Source organism: Nomascus leucogenys, chromosome 7b (assembly GCF_006542625.1).
Source record: "Nomascus leucogenys isolate Asia chromosome 7b, Asia_NLE_v1, whole genome shotgun sequence".
Lineage (NCBI taxonomy): Eukaryota > Metazoa > Chordata > Mammalia > Primates > Hylobatidae > Nomascus > Nomascus leucogenys.
In genome coordinates this window covers 30,404,921-30,418,959 of record NC_044387.1, presented here as the reverse complement: position 1 = coordinate 30,418,959, position 14,039 = coordinate 30,404,921, and the positions used below count along the sequence as shown (strand labels likewise).

Genomic DNA, 14,039 nt, shown 5'->3' with positions numbered 1-14,039 from the left:
CTCATCAAGCTCTACACTTGCTGGATTTCTAGAGTCGCTTTCTTTTATGCTTATGTATCAAAGTATGCCATACACCCTCAGAAGTTTTTGTTCTTTCTAGGTGGCAAAATTCCTGAATAAATATGTATTTAAATTAATATGTAACAATTGAATTTCACTTAGAATTGTTTTTTTCTGATGTCTCACCTTTGTTACTAGCTTAGTGCAAAAATAATTGTGAGTTTTGCAATTACTTTTAATGGATATTAAATATTAATGTTTTTCCCAGTACAAACGTAAATAAGGGCTTATTTGTTTGATTTTTATATTTCAAAAGAAATAGGTCATTTGCCTTCAGAATGAACACATTGATGGATTTCAGCTAGTGAAGTAGAAAATTTGGAAGTGATATGCATTTGGGACATGAATTTTACTTTGACTAAAAAGAAACCTTATTAATTATATATTATCTGTCTGGCCCACTACTGTCAATGTGATTTAAAAGATGAATGGTTAAGCTAGAATAGTGAAGAGCAAAACCACTGTACATATGTTATCTGATGTTTACACAAGCATATTTATAAAGTAATGTTTAAATGTTGGGGCACATTTGCATTTATTTTTTCAGGAATAACATAAAGAATGTGGGAAAAAGAAGTTTTAAGATAAACTATTTTTAAGTTCATATGTAGACTGTATGCCTTGTAGCAGAGAATAGAAGTGTGTACAAAAATAATTATTCCCCTCCCATATTCACTATGGTGAATAGGTATGAATGATGAAATTTCCCTACTTGGAAAATATTTGCTTTCTTTGTTCTGCTACTTTGGGACTTAACCAAGGTCTAAAGTACAGTAGTTTGGGGGTAAAGATGAGAGAAGAAAACTTCTGTTTCTGCCTTTAAGTAAGAAAACAGATACTGTGCAGTAATTTCTAGTAGTGTTAGATTCTTTCCTCAAATATATTGTTCTTTGCCTTTGCTTTCAGTTCAGAAACGGTAGCTTGGGGACAAAAAGCAAAACCTTAGAGTAGGAAAGGAAAAACTTCCCTTGATAAATATTCCAGGGAGTAGGAAGAAATGAGCCCAGTAAAGGCAGAATGCCATGGATACATGGTAAAGGGATTCCCAGGGATACCACAAGGAATTCCACAAGTATACGCTTCCTAAGGAAGATGACTGTGTTACATATTGAAGCATTTAATGCAATTTAATGAAAATAAGCAGATACTATATACTGAAATGCACATATGCGTTACAGATTGGAGCTTTTCATCAGTAACATAATAACTCCCCTTAGGTTTCATAGACCTTTCCCAAACAGGCAGACAGACACATGTGATACTTGTGGAAAAAGATGGCTTTGCTTTTGTGAGATATGTAGTTGGATTAAGCTGATCAGAACAGAGGTTGTTCATTTTGTTTCTACTCAATAATTTCTGGCCTCTTGACAAACCTAATTTACTTTTAAAAAAAAAATAGAAAAGTACCATAAATATATGAACTACATAATGTATGAATCTATTAGGAAAATTGGTCATTTTCTCCACGTATGTGTAATTTGTTTTGTTATATAACACATTTATCATATACTGTCTGGCTATTTACCCCACAAAAATAGGCATGTGAGTTATGTTTGCACACAATCTCTAAAATATAACTATCCTTGATGTGCAAGTATTTTTGAACTCAGAGGACTGTGTTGTAATTAATACTGATGGAGAAACCAGAGTTAGAAATGTCTTTAGCAGACACTATAACACATTTCCAGCTTGGGCCTGGACTCACTGTAGGTGGCACTACACATGTGCAACACTGATTGAAAATAGCTGAGCAGATTTAACACAATCATCTACAGCAGGTATCAGCAAACTTTTTCTGTAATGGGACGGATAGTAAACATTGGGATTTGCAGGACATGTGCTCTCTGTACAACTCTTTAACTCTGCCACTACAGGCAAAAAGCAGCCACAGACAATGTGTAAATGAATGAATGTAGCTGTGTTCCAATAAAACTTTATTTAGATTTGGCTTAGCAAGCCCTGATCTAAACATGGCAGTTTTAAAAGAAAATTGTGAGTTTGGAATGAATTTGTCCATAAATGTGAGTGTCCTTTTGGATTTACATTTATTTCTACTTACTTGATGTTGTTCTTTCCTTTCTTACATTTTAAATTGTTGATATGGCCACATGTTTTGTTTAAAAATGCAACTATTTTATTTTTTCTTCAAAATGAAAAAAAACTTAGGTTTTTTTGCAAGCAAAATGGGAAAAAAGGTATTATTTTTACTATAATTATTAAGCCATAGACATGTAAAATCCACAAAATGGATTGATGACTTTGGAAATGCAATATAATACCAAAGGTACAGGCTGTTTCAAACAGTCTGTACATACTGGGTTAAAACAAAAACCAAACCAAACCTTAATTCCACCAGCAATGAAACGTGTCTGTGACTTTGGTAGAAACATCATGACTTGCTCTAACATGGCAAGATCCACAAATCCTCTCTAGTGCTATGTGGAAATGTCCCACCAGGTCCCCAAGTCTGGAGGTGAGGTGGAAGACTGGTTGCACCCAGTGCAAAGCATTTGCATCACTGGACCAACTTCCAAATCGATTTTTATAAATATGTACAAATAGACTAGGCGCAGTGGCTCACACCTGTAATCCCAGCACTTTGGGAGGCTGAGGAGGGCAGATCATGAGGTCAGGAGTTCGAGACAAGCCTGACCAACATAGTGAAACCCCATCTCTACTAAAAATAAAACAATTAGCTGGGTATGGTGGCACACACCTGTAATCCCAGCTACTCAGGAGGCTGAGGCAGGAGAATGGTTTGAACCCAGGAGGCGGAGGTTGCAGTGAGCTGTGATCACACCACTGCACTCTAGCCTGGGCGACAGAGTGAGACTCCGTCTCAAAATAAATAAATAAATACATACATACATACAAATAAGTTACAGGCACTTGAAATGCCTTTGGCTGGAATAACCCAACATTGCAAGATAATGTATTACCGAGTGTCCAGGCCCAGGCTGGGTTCAACAGGCAAGGATTATAGTTCTCTCAGTCTCTCTCAGAAGACAAGAAACTGTGGGATTAGGTTTCAGCCAAAGCTGTCTTCTCAGGATAATATTTAGGATTGCTCTGACACAGTTTGTTGGGTCTGCCTTTGATAACAGTATAGCAAAACACTATTATCACCATCGTGAGGAGGAAGTAACTGGAATGCATGAGATGCAAATTTATTAATGAACAGTCATCATCTGGAGCGATAACTTATGCTTGGTATTAAAAGCATGATAGCCTTTTTCAATGGGCCTTTTCTAACACCAGAAAAGACTGTAATCTTGAGCGTATTCTGTGTTGGCCTTTCTGTCAGTTCTAAAGATCTTGCACCAGACTGTGGCATTGCTGTATGTGTCAGAAACACAGTGTGGTGACTGCACAGTGACAGGGAACACACCCGGGGTGTCCATGATGGTCATGCAGGCTGTGAACACCATCTGCTCATGGTGACCATCAAGAGCACAGCTATCTGATGTCCAAGCTTCAGGCAGAGAAAAGGTAGTATTTATCTCTTCGTGGGCTTCTCTGTCGGAAAGTCCAATCTGATGACCTAAAATGACTGAATACAGATGAGTGATGCCATGAGCATCATGGCATCCAAATAATTTGAGTGGGTCCAGGGTTAGGGTGATTTTGACCGAGATGTTAACTGGGCCTGAATCCTCCAGGGCCTGGGAAGACCTGGTAGATGCTCCGGAGATGCTCTGGCCTGCATGGTCATTATGCTTCCTAAAGTTTTGGTGTCATTTTTGAGATGGCTTAAGGTTTCATTTTCTGATGCACACAAGTCCAAATCATTAAACCATAGCGGAAAAGTATTCCAATCTTCTGCCATTTCTGGTGACTTAATCTCCTTGATTTTGAAGAAACAGTCCAGGGTTGGGAAAGCTATGCCATGGTGCCCACAATGATCATAAAGACCACCAAGGAGGCTGACCGATGATGTATACCTTCAGATTCTCCAGGGGGTTGATGTTAAAAATTATTCCGATAAGCTCCACCCAAACTTGGCTGGCACCTGTGTGCCTGCAGGCCCAGCCAGCCAGCTGCTCAATGGTGTGCATCAGTCCCAGGGCCACTGGGCACCAGGCTCCCCAGTGTGCTGGGGGCAATGTCCTGCTGGGTCCATAGGGCCAAGGTGAGGACCAGAGACCAGCCGAGCTCCTGAAGCTGCAACACGGGGTCTGCTTGACTCCTGTAACCACATTTAAATATTCTTAAAAATTGCTCAATCTTGAACTTTCCCACAGAAATTCCTTTGTTGAATGTCTTTAATTAAATGTAGTGGATATAACCTGTTATATTTTAGAAAGTTTTAATAGAGGCTGACTAAGATGTATGCAGGACAAGATAAAGTTAAATTAAGTAAGGAATATGAGACATAGGGTTACAGTAGGATAGAAAATAGTAGGATAGAAAATTAAGATGTAATATGATGAGATGCACAAAAGACAGTTTATTAAATTCCATTCACGTGCTAGATGTAGATCACATTTTTATCTCAAAGCCTTCAAAACAGGTAATGTGAAAAAAGAAACATGATTTACGTCAGAATGTTCAAAAGTTGAAATCTTATTTGTGCCACCAGCAAAGTACAATGTGGGATTCCTAATTCCAAGATATGAGAGAAATTTTTCTTGTGGTCTCCATCACTAAAACAATAGTAATGTCCTTGCAATTTATAAAATCTTTGTAAAAGGAGATTTTTGGTAAACACGTTGGTTGCTTAGGGTACCTTAACTGAAACTTTTGGTTAAAATATTGGTTATATAATTGCTTCAATATTACTTTACAGTTGACCCTTGAAAAACATAGGGGTTAGAGATGCTGACCCTCTGCTCAGTTGAAAATTCATGAACAACTTTTGACTCCTCCAAACCTAATTACTAATAGTCTACTATTAACCAGAAGTCTTACTGATAACACAGTCGATTAACACATATGATATGTATGTATTATATAATGTATTCTCACAAATTAAGTTAGAGAAAGGAAAATGGTGTTAAGAAAATCATAAGGAAGAGAAAATATATTTACTGTACAATAAGAGGAAAGAAATTGATCATCATAAAGGTCTTCGTCCTGGTTGTGTTCACACTGAATAGGCTGAGGAAGAGAAGGAAAAGAAAGCGTTGGTCTTACTGTCTCACGGGTGGCAGAGGTGGATGAGGTGAAGGAGGTGGAAGAATAGGCAGGAGAATTAGGTATACTATGTGTAACCTTAAGGAAATACATTGTAATTTCTAACTTTTTTCTTTTTCATTTCTCTAAAAATGTTTCTCATGGTACCAGTACTCTTTACACCATTTTACTTTAGTTTTAGCACTCATATAGAAAAGTCCATGTTGTAAAAGAAGTCCAAAGCAGCCCTAAATAATCAGAACTCTCTGCCAAGTTGTCTAATGTCAATTTGTTTTCTGGTACTGCTTCTTCTATGACTTCTTTCTCATCACCTGGGACTGGGTTGGAAATACTGATCTCTGTCAAGTTCCTTCTGTTCATACCTCCAGTGTGATGTTTATTAGCTCTTGAATTTCTGTAAGATCCACATCTTGAAACCCTTTCCTCCCTACTTTTTTTTAAAATATATCCAGAAGCTCTTTCATGATTTCCTTGGTTGGCTATGTTGTAAATCTTGTGATGTCACAGAATTTTCTCCAGCAGAAATTTATTGCTTTGATCTTGATAAGTTTCATGACTTTTTCTATCACAATGACGACATCTTCGGTGGTATAATTTTCCAGGCTCATGGTCTCTCCATCGTGTTTCTCTTCCACAGCTTTGACAATCTTTTTTATAGAGTACCATTTATTATGAGCCTTAATAATCCTTATGACCCCTCGATCTAGAAGCTGAATAAGAGATATGTTTGGCGGCAACTAGACTTCTTTGATGCCTTTGGTGTTGAACTCATGGGGTTCTGAGTGGCCAAGCGTTTTTCTAATCAAAAGAATGCTAGAAGGCAGCTCTTTACTAGAAAGGTACCTTCTAGCCGGGAGGCTGAGGCAGGAGAATGGCGTGAACCCCGGGGGGCGGAGCCTGCAGTGAGCCAAGATCGCGCCACTGCACTCCAGCCTGGGCGACAGCAAGACTCTGGCTCAAAAAAAAAAAAAAAAAAAGAAAGGTACCTTCTGGCATCAAGGACAAAGCATCAATTGAACCAATCCAGAAGAACGGTTCTTGTCCAGGTCTCTTTGTTGTAAAACCAAAAGACTAGTGGCTGGTGTTTATCTTTCTCTTCAAGGCCTGGGGGTTTGCAGCTTTATACAAAAGGTCAGTCCTGATCATAAACTCAACTTCATTTACATAAAACAGTAGAGTTAACCTATCCCTTTCTGCCTTAAATCCTAGTGCTCACTTCTCTTCCTTATTAATATCCTTTAAGACATTTTTTTTCCAGAATAGGGTACTTTTGTCTACATTAAAATCCCCTTCAGTTCAATATCTTTTCTCCTCAATGCTTTTCTTTTTTTTTATTTTTTATTATGCTTTAAGTTTTAGGGTACATGTGCACAACTTGCAGGTTAGTTACATATGTATACATGTGCCATGTTGGTGTGCTGCACCCATTAATTCGCCATTTAACATTAGGTATTATCTCCTAATGCTATCCCTCCCCCTCCCCCACCCCACAACAGGCCCCAGTGTGTGATGTTCCCCTTCCTGTGTCCATGTGTTCTCATTGTTCAATTCCTCAGAGATCTAGAACTAGAAATGCTTGTCTTAATGGGAATTCATCTGCTATCTCTTGGTCAATAGAAAGTGCTTCTCCTTTTGATACTTTTTAAGCCAAGCTTCTTTCTAAAACTATTAAATCATTCTTTGCTGGCATTAAATCCAGCTTTAGACTCTACACTTTCCTTTTGCTTTGTCATAAAATGACTTCGTTTTTTATCAAATCATGTTAGAGTCTACCTAGGCTTTAACCATATTAAAGTCTAAAGACTCTATCTTATTGCTATAAAGAAAGAGCGTTTCTTATAGCAATCTTGTATCCACATAAAAGCTACATTTTCAATATAAGATAATAAGATATTTTGCAAAAAGTAGAAGGTTTGTTCACCTGCTGTCGTAGCTGTAGAAAGGGCTTCATGTATCTTTTTTCTTTCTTTCTTTCTTTTTTTTTTTTTTTTAACAATGATCCTTACCCTGGATTCATTTATCTTGAAATGGCAGGCAAACACAACCGCAGACCTCAATTTAAAGTATATGTCAAGCAATTAACCTTTTTTCTTGCAATTTCATGACTTTTCTCTGCTTTTGGGAGAACTTCCTGCATCACTAATGGCACTTTATTTTGGGTCCTATCATGTTATTTAAGGTTTATGATACTGCACTAAACGTGGCAAATATATGAGTATAATGAGAGATCTCTTTTTACTGTGATAAACAGTTTACTGTAGTGAGGAACTGCTCACATAGAGATGATTAACATCACAAGGTGTTTTCAGCAGATACTCACTACACTTCAACTCACTGCAATAGCAACAAGAGGTGGCTACAAAATTATTACAGTAGTACAGTATGTATTGCAGTTAATTTTATGTGGTTTTGATTTAATACTGGATCTTTACATTTGTTTACATTTCTCTGGACTGTGAATGAGGTCATGTATTTTCAATAAGTGTGTATAAATTTTGATAAATTTTAACTTTTGTAATAGATTTTTGTGTACTTTATGGTAGTAAAGGATAAAACAGAATAATATCTACATATATTTTACTCATTCATGACCTTTTTATTTTTTTTTTAGTTATTTCTAGGCTATGAGGTTTATCTGTGAGTTTTTTCAAATTTTCTCAAGTCTCCTGAAAATTTTCTAATATATTTGTTGAAAAAGATCTGTGTATAAATGGTCCTACGTGGTGAAAATCCCTGTTATTCAAGGGCCAACTGTATTTTGAAGAAAACCTTAGTGTTAATATAACAGATCTCTAAAGGGGCAATGATAAAATGTGTTAAATAAAGTAAAAGGGAAGACTGGAGATTAAAATAGTAATTGGAATTAAACCCATCTTCAATGTACTGAGAACTGTGGCTCAGAAAACACCAGAAGCCACAGAATCTTTGGAAAAGAATAGAGGAAAAAACCTTAATGAGTACATTATTTCTTATGGCATAGGTAGCCTTTTGCCCAAATCATAAGGCAGAGGAATGCTCTCCTGGCAGCCCACTTAGGGAGCGAGAAACAGACAGAGCTAAGAATCGGGCTGGGACAGATATGAAGATAATACTGTACTTGGGGTTTGTACCTCAAAAACATGTAGGGAGGAATAAAGGCAGCCAGAAACCAGAATTTAGTGCAACACCGGGAAACTGAAAGCAACAGGAGTGGAGTCATGGGATTTCTGTATAAGCAGAGACAGCCAGCTACAACTTAGTTTTACAGTATAGTAAGTGAATAGGTAAAGCCAAGGAGACAACAAAGCAGTGAAATGGAAACGGTAGCAGCAAAATTCCTTGAATTAGAAAAAGAACTCAAATCTAAAGGAAGTCTTAAAAACATTTTCAAGAATTACCTTTTTAGAGTTATTTCTCTCAGAATATGATCACCTTGGCAGTAACAAGCTTGGAATCCCCAAAAAGGATGAATAAAAAGCACCTGAGTACATAAATGCATAAATATGAAACAAAAGGAAAATAGATAGAGGTCAGATTTCTATTGTAAAATATTAACCTATAATTGAATCTTAATATTTGTCTATAGGTAGCTTGGGTGAAATTATACGAGTCACTTTGTGTAGGGAAGAGCTAGCATTTACTAGGAGAAAAAAAAAACACTTCATTTTACGTTTGCAACTTCATTTAAACTTTGGAAGAATGCTGATTCTTGCATCTAAATCGCAGGACTATTAAACAGCTTTCCTAAGGCCTCACATCTGTGTGAGTCAGTCTTAAATTTTACTTCCACTTCCCTGGCTGACTCCTCTCCAGGGCACTCCTTCCCATCACAAGTTGACTTTGGATCTGGACACAGCATTGTTGCAACAAGAATGTAAACTAGAGCAACTGCTGCGCTTTGAATCCTGACTCAGCCACTCATGCCTCTCTAGGACTTAAGGCATGTTAGTTACTTTTCCTGCACGTCAGTTTCTGCATCTATAGAGTGGGATGACAGAACCTGCCTCACAGTCACAGAGTGAGGATGAAATGAGACAGTGAAAGTCCAGCACTTCTTTGGAGCTGGCAGGACTGCCATATCCTAAAGTTCCCATTAAATATCTGGACAGGGGCAAAGCTGCAGCATTGTATTACAAGCACATAGTAAGCACTCAACATGAAGTTACTGTGATTCAAACAAAGCAAAATGGATATTTTTGACAATATTTATTGGCTACATATGACATTATTATAGCTCCTTCTACAAAAAAATGCAAGAAATCTTTGCATCCCACCAAAAAATAGCTAAAATGGGAATTTCTTATCATTATGATTCTTCAACTTTGTTTAATTATATCCTAGACAATGAGGGATTTGGTTTATTTTCTTTAGCTATTCTAGTAAAAGCTTCACAAACAAATGTTCAGTTTCATTCACAGCTAATATTTTTTTTCAATAAATAACATAATGCTTCTTTTACAAAATACAGTTAGAATCTATATTTGCCTGGCTTATCATAAGTAGTCACAGTTCTTGCTCCACATTCATTGAAGTTAATACAAAAACTTGTTAGAAAACCAACAATCTAACCACAGTAAGTTATGTAGATTTTAAAGTCGTAGATTTTACCAAATATTTCAACCCCCCTTAACATAAACTTTTATAAAATACATTCTGGGCTGAGCACAGTGGCTCATGCCTATAATCCCAACACTTTGGGAGACTGAGGAGGGCAGATAACTTGAGCCCAGGAGTTCGAGATCAGCCTGGGCAACATAGTGAGACCCTGTCTCTACAAATATACAAAAATTAGTTGGGCATGGTGGTACGTGACTGTAGTCACAGGTATTTGGGAGGCTGAGGTGGGAAGAATGCCAGCACCCAGGAAGTTGAGGTTGCAGTGAGCCTTGATCACGCCACTGCACTCCAGTCCAGCCAGGGCAAGGAGAGCGAGACTGTTTCGAAAATAGACACACACGCACACATACACACACACACACTCTCTCTCTCTCTCAAAATTCTTTTAGTTTTACCCCTTTAAGATCTCCCTGCAATTGCAACCTCTTTCTTCTGTCTTCCCCACACAGTCACATCCGATCCTTCCTATTTTGCACAGATTCTCTCCTTAGTTTAAATTACTGAGGAAAACAAACTCAAAAATTAGCTAATTTTTAATGAAAGCCACTGAGGAAACAGCTCAGCTGAAAGAAAGAGCTGAGTCCCTTGTTTCTCAGACTTTGCCTTCCTGTTCTCACCCTGAGAGAGGTCATCTACCCCAGTGAAATCTTTGTCAGAAATAGTTTCAATGCTTGAGAGATACTTGAAGCTACCTATTTGTGCGTTTTGACCACTCTGTGCCCTTTCTCTCTACCTGAGTGTTCGTCTAGACTGAAGTAGCCTCAGAGTGGGGCTAGCAGGCCCTCCATGGTGTCTATGCAACCCTCTGTCCCTGACCTACCAGCAGCCAGCACAGACTGAGGCAGCAGTATTCAAATAGGATGAAAAGATGTTCATAGCTTATTTGAATGTTAAGTGTCTTTCTTTATGCAGTTGCTTTGTTGTTTATATTGTCATAGAATAAATAGTATGGTGGTTTATTTTTGTTTCTTTTGAAAAGTGCATAGCTGATTTAATGTATATTCATGTTTCATAATGTATTCTCTGACATGTCTCTATATATGTATTCTCTATTCTATATATATATACTCTCTCTCTCTCTCTCTCTCTCTCTCTATATATATATATATATATGTATGCCCTTCTGGCATATGTGGAGGTTACTTTATGATCTTGGTATAGGGGAGATGTTACAATGTCATGTTTCTTAAGCCTTGATGCTGTCTCATTATTTTTACCTAGACAATATATACTCTTTTCCAGAAACATATGCAAATGTAGGCTTCTTTATGAACCCTTCCTTTCCTTTCCTGAGACAAGTTAATCACAGCCTCTTCTGAATTGCTTCTATTGTTTGCTCCTCAAAGGCATTCCATATTGTTCTAATATAAATTTTCTTCTCCCTGACTCTTACAGAGGTATTCCTGTTGCGTAGAAAACTACCTGCCACATAGAACATGAAACATTTATGTTAATTGAATATATTGAAGCCAGTGAGGCAGATTACTGGTTTGATTTTTCAGATATTAATTTTGATAAGCAGTGGTTTTGCAATTGGTTTTTAACCAGATAAACAAAAATGTATGTAATGTAGATGGGCACAAGTGAACAACACTCATGATTGGACTTGCAAAACAAAAATCTCTATGTGCACTTTTTTTGAAATCAAGGCAAACCAAAGGATTTTTTATAAATATTGTTATTCTACTAGAAATTACATCACTTTTCTGCTATTGCTGTCAAATTTGGTGGTTTATATTGTTCAGAGTAGATATGTTATCGCAGAAATTATATTCTGACTTTCCTCAAAACTAGCTTTGTGAACCCATGTGTGTATGCGTGTGTGTGAGGGAGTATACAGAATAGAATTAATTCTTGTTCAGTGATCGCATTGTAGAAAGTGCATTGAACAACGGCCAGTGGCAATTATATGTGTGCATGTAAACACAGCAACACACCAGCCCTGGCCTCCTTCTGGTGCAACAGACAGTGTCATGACTTTACTACGTCCAATGGAATTAAAATTCGACATGTGTAATTCTATCATTCATCAGTTTCTCTTTCTTAGATATGGTGATAGAGTACATTATTTATTATAGAAAAATTTAAATTAATACCTATAAACTGTTGCAAAATAATTCAAGAATACACCAATTAACCTTCCTCCCATTTTGGAGTAATTTCTTTAAAATAATTTCTGTCTTCTAAGTGGTTTAATTCATTTTGCTTGCAACCATTTCAAGAGCAGGCTGTTGTCTTTATAAAGCTCTCTAAGCAGGCTCCAAATTTGTGAAAAGAAGAAAATGTCTTTACAATTCTGAATATTTCTGTAACTTTCAAGAGATTCTTGTGTTATTTGCCTCATTTCCCAAAGTGTTAGATGGAAGTGAAAATTACTCCCTACTAATAATGCCAACACTATAATTCAGTTACTTTTCTATGCTCAAATAATTACCTGACATTAAAATTAAGAATAACCAACTTGATCTCACTTAACATTACGTTCAGGTCTTTCATCTTGTGCACTGATGACAGCTGGAGTCCTGAACTACTCTGCAATATTTCCTTCAAAATACCAGCACTGAGGTATAGTCTTGTGACAGTTAATAAAGACAGGAACATGGCATAAAAATCCTCTAAGACTTAATCACAATTGGATAGATAGCAATAAAGTATTCTAAAAATGTAATAAAATGTCTGTATTGATGATAATGAACCTGGAGGTGTTTTCTGGAGAGAAGAATTGTGTTTATAATTACTCCTCAAATGTATTAATTTTTACTTATTGGGGATTCCAATGGTATTGCTGATTTTGTTAGCTTGGTTTGACTTTGGGTTTTACAATTTTTTCCTTAACTCCCATGTCTGTATTGAATATTCTTCACTCCATCTTCATCATCACTGTCCATCATCATCATCACTGTCCATCATCACTGTCCTAACCAACATCACTGTCCTAACCATGATTGTAAACAGTAGGACTAAAGAGAAGGAAAGTATCCTTCCTTTCATTTACACTGCTTACTTTTATATGTAACATATCTCTTACATAGTATTTTGTTTCCTGAAAATGGGCAGTTTTAAGATAATATGAAAGAACTTATTTCCCTTAAGATTAAATTATATGAAAATGTTGAATCTAAATTCAGGCTTTATAATCAAGCTAGAGGGAAAAATACTCCTTCTGGAGTTCAAATTTTTGGCAGCACTTTAGGATAGGACTGGTGGCTGTGATACTGGATAGCTACTGAACAAGAAATAACATCACTTAAAGTTTGGAGCCCAGTGCTAGTTTGTGCCAAATTCTTTGTCTTCATAAATATTTATGAGTGATTTCTGCCATCTCATTAGAATGTAATTCAAAGACAACAGGTGCAAGCAATGATTGCTCAAGCTAGGCCAACTAACTTTGTTATTGTGTTCCAAGTTTTACATTTAGAAGAATCTGTAGAGAGTTGTCTCTGTGACATCTTTGCTTTACTTATTTCATTTAAAAGATGTTGGTTGGACACTTCTAAATTTCAGTGACCTGCTTCCAGTGAGCTGTAGTCTAGTTTGAAAAACAACTGCTAAAGGAAAAATTATACAAATAATCCTTTAGTTACATTTGAGAAGAGTGTCATGGAAGAAATATAGAGTTCACTGTGAGAGTCTGCCCCATGCAGACTGTTAAAGAAGGTGTACTAGGACTTGCAGAATGAGTCGGAGTTCACTAGGCCAAGTGGAGCTGAAAAGGAATGGAGGGAGACCACTCAGGAGAGACTGAGATGCCTGGGTTAGGGTCTTGAGGCAGAATGGCACTTGCTCCTCCTAAAAGCAGAAAGAAGACAACAGTGGCTGGGGCACAGTGAGTCAAGGAGGGAAGGTGAGACTAGAAAAATAATCAGAAATGAGTTCTTAAAAAGTTTTGTAAGTCATGCTAAACAATCATATTCATCCAAGGCATTGGACAAATATCTATTGATGGCTTACTGTTACTGTGTGCCAAGCACTTTTCTAGGTGCTGGAAATATGGCAGTGATTGAAAGAAAAAAAAAACACTCTCGCACTTAAACGACATTAGGGAGACAGGAAATCTGTAAGTGAGTAAATATATGGTAGGTCAATAAGAGTTATGGAGAAAAATAAAATAATGAGGATATAAAATTGCAAACATGGCTGGGCGCGGTGGCTCACGTCTGTAATCCCAGCACTTTGGGAGGCCGAGGCAGGCGGATCACGAGGTCAGGAGATGAAGACCATCTGGCTAATATGGTGAAACCCTGTCTCTA

At 37.1% G+C, this 14,039-nt stretch overlaps 1 pseudogene; it reads right to left on the bottom strand.

The window, feature by feature from the left end:
• Nucleotides 1-3,081: 3,081 nt before the first annotated feature.
• LOC100601976 lies at nucleotides 3,082-4,115 on the bottom strand (annotated as a pseudogene).
• Nucleotides 4,116-14,039: the final 9,924 nt, after the last annotated feature.